The 2,911-nt window shown below is 50.8% G+C and overlaps 1 long non-coding RNA gene across 1 annotated transcript; it reads left to right on the top strand.

The window, feature by feature from the left end:
- The first annotated feature begins 1,149 nt into the window (after positions 1 to 1,149).
- LOC124063343 lies at positions 1,150 to 2,266 on the top strand. Its single transcript, XR_006844093.1, has 3 exons — positions 1,150 to 1,546; positions 1,626 to 2,104; positions 2,225 to 2,266. It is a non-coding gene; the product is annotated as an uncharacterized LOC124063343 (long non-coding RNA).
- Positions 2,267 to 2,911: the final 645 nt, after the last annotated feature.

The following is a 2,911-nucleotide window of genomic DNA, read 5'->3' as shown; positions in this document are numbered from 1 at the left end:
CACTGTAGCTCAAGTTTTGGTTACGGAGTGGTTTTTGAGATTCGGTGTTCCAGCCCGGATACACTCGGACCAGGGACGGAGTTTTGAGAGTTCCCTGGTTCAACAGCTATGTGATTTATATGGCATAAAGAGGTCTCGCACTACGCCCTATCATCCTTCAGGGAATGGGCAATGTGAACGTTTCAACCGTACCCTTCACGATCTGTTGCGTACCTTGCCTTCGTCCCGGAAGCGTGATTGGAGTTCTTGTTTGCCTCAGGTCCTGTATGCCTATAATACCACTCCGCATCAGGCAACGGGTGAGTCTCCTTTTCTTTTGATGTTTGGTCAGGAGCCGAGACTCCCGGTGGATTTCCTGTTGGGCCGAGTGCAGGATCCTGTTGGCGGCCATGTTCATGAGTGGGTTCAGGAACATCAGATTCGCTTGCAGGTGGCCTTCGAGGGAGCCCGTGACCGGCTGAGGGCTGCTGCCGAGCGCCGTAAGAAAAATCATGACCAACATGTCAGAGATGTTCCCCTGAAAGTGGGCCAGATGGTATGGCTGCGAAATCTGGGTGTACGGGGGCGCCACAAGATCCAGGATCAGTGGGCCTCAGTCATGTATCAGGTCATGAGGGCACCGAAGGAAGGGGGATCAGTTTACACCATTGCCCCTAGGGATGATCCAGTCAGAATCAGAAGGGTCCACCGATCTTTGTTGAAGGTGGTGTTAGGGATTGATTCCGCAGGTGGTGCTGCTGCTTCCTCTCCACCTCCCCCGGAGCTGTCTCCGTTGGAGGATGAGTTGCTGGGTAATGGTGATTGGTTGGTTTTAAGGCCGCAGAGCCCTTCGCCTGCTCCTGTTCAAACAGAAGCAGTGGCTTACCCCATCTTTCCACGGATGGGTTCACCATCTGAACCAGCCTCCCTTGTGCAGTCTTCATCTGTGGAACCTGCAACGACAGGTATTGCCCCTTCTGTTGTAATTACTGAAGGAGCTGCTCCCCGGCGGACCATGAGGTCGACTGCCGGTTACCATCCCAATGTCCATCAACTCCCACGGTCTGTGGTGGGGACTGAGCAAGGAGGAGTCGGACCCCCTTGTCTGGTGGCTAATTCAGTAGCCGTGCTATTTCGGCCTTGGAGTTAAGGTTGTTTGGTTTTAGCCACCCCATCGTCGGGACGACGATTTAATCAGTGGGGGTGGATTGTGGCAGGACGCAATCGGTGGTCCGATCAGTTTCAGCTGGGTTGGGATTTTGGCCAATCATTGTGGGAGGAGACTGCTTAAAAGCGGGTAGAGAGCACCTGTCTTCCTTTTTTGGCCTGTCAGAGGCTGGGTCGTAGCACTTCCTGGCATTCCCCCAGTTCTGTCCTGGCGTGGTGGTAGAGGCCATTGGGGGTGCGCTATGCTCCACTGATTGCTCGCTGCGGATAGGTGTGTTGTTCTCCGGTGTCCTCCTATTTGGCGTTGTACTTGTGGCAACTTGTGCATTTGTTTGCAGGTTGTTTCTGTGCGGTGTTTATTCCTCTCCTCCACGCTGTGTCGTCCAGGACTGCCTGATTGGTATGTAAGCTAGCGCTTTGGTCCCTCCTCCAGCCACTTCTGAGTTGTTTATGCTGTATGATTATGATTATGATTGTAGGGGGAAGTATAATCCAGCTGCTGCGCAGTGTCGGCCGATCAGCGAGGGAAACCACTGCTGCTTTGCCGGGGATTGTTGGCTGCAACCGCGGCTAACAGCTTTGCCTCATACCGGAGATCGTTGGCTGTAACAGCGACTAACTGCTCTGCCTCATACCGGAGATCGTTGGCTGTAACAGCGACTAACTGCTCTGCCTCATACCGGAGATTGTCGTTGGTGACAGAGATTGCCCGCTTCCGCTTTACGCTGGATGCGGCGTGCCGTCAGGGGGATTAACTGCTTGTCTCGCCTTGGGCTCGATTGCTTCGCCCCGGGCGTGCGCCGTCCCACTGCAGCCGGCTTGGCCTCTGGCTGGCCGTTCGGCCGGTTGGAGCTTCTCCCTGCGGTGTAGCCGATATACATCCATATGTATATGTTTGCGTGCACTACTGTGTGCGTGTGTGTGTATGGCGAAGAGTGAGTAGCGGGAGATTATTCTGGTGTGTGTGTGTGTGTCTATAGTTTCGTTTTTTTTCTTTTCGTTTGTTTTGTTTTCTTGGTTAGTGGTTGTTTGTTTTTGTTTTTATAACCTGTTGATTTTTGTGGTTTCCCCCATTCAGGTGCTGAACCTACGGTGGTGGATGGTCCTGGTGGCGGTGTCCCTTTTGTGTTTTGCACATTGGGTGGATTTTGTTGTCCCAGTTTTGGTTTGCTTCACGTGTGGTGTTCCAGGGGTTTTCTTGTTTTTTTATTATTATTGTCTGGATCAAGCCCAGGAGGTTCAGCCCTGATTGGTTTTCTGTATTATTTGAGCGACAGGTTTGTGTCTTTTTTTGAATTCATGTATTTTCAGTGTCTGGTTCCTTTAATTTTATTGTAAATAAAATTCTCAATTTTACGAGCTACGGTCTCTGCCTCAGCTGTGGACGAACCTGAAGTCTATCGAGTCTTGGGGAGTTAGTCCCCTGGAAAGAGTTCCCTGGGTGAAACTCCCAGGGTGGCGTTGTCTGGCAACTGGTATTGATATCCATAGCCCTTTTTCTCTAGCACGCGGAGGTCTCGCCCTCGCGCCGCCACAATCTGGCGTTGTTGGCAGTGCACTTTTGATATCTGCTAGTTCTTTTTCGAGTAGTTTTAGTTGCTGTTCTAATTGTTTTTTTCCTTTTCGAAGCTGAATAGGCCATAATTAAACCTCTAATGTATGCTTTGGCAGTTTTCCACAGTAAGGATGGGTTGCTAGTAGACTGTGAATTAATAGACAAGAATATCTTGTTTGTCAATTTTCAGATAAGAGATGAATTTGTCAT

Source organism: Scatophagus argus, chromosome 8 (genome assembly GCF_020382885.2).
Source record: "Scatophagus argus isolate fScaArg1 chromosome 8, fScaArg1.pri, whole genome shotgun sequence".
Taxonomy (NCBI): Eukaryota; Metazoa; Chordata; class Actinopteri; family Scatophagidae; genus Scatophagus; species Scatophagus argus.
Note: the sequence above shows the minus strand (reverse complement) of the source record. Positions and strands in the feature narration are given on the sequence as shown.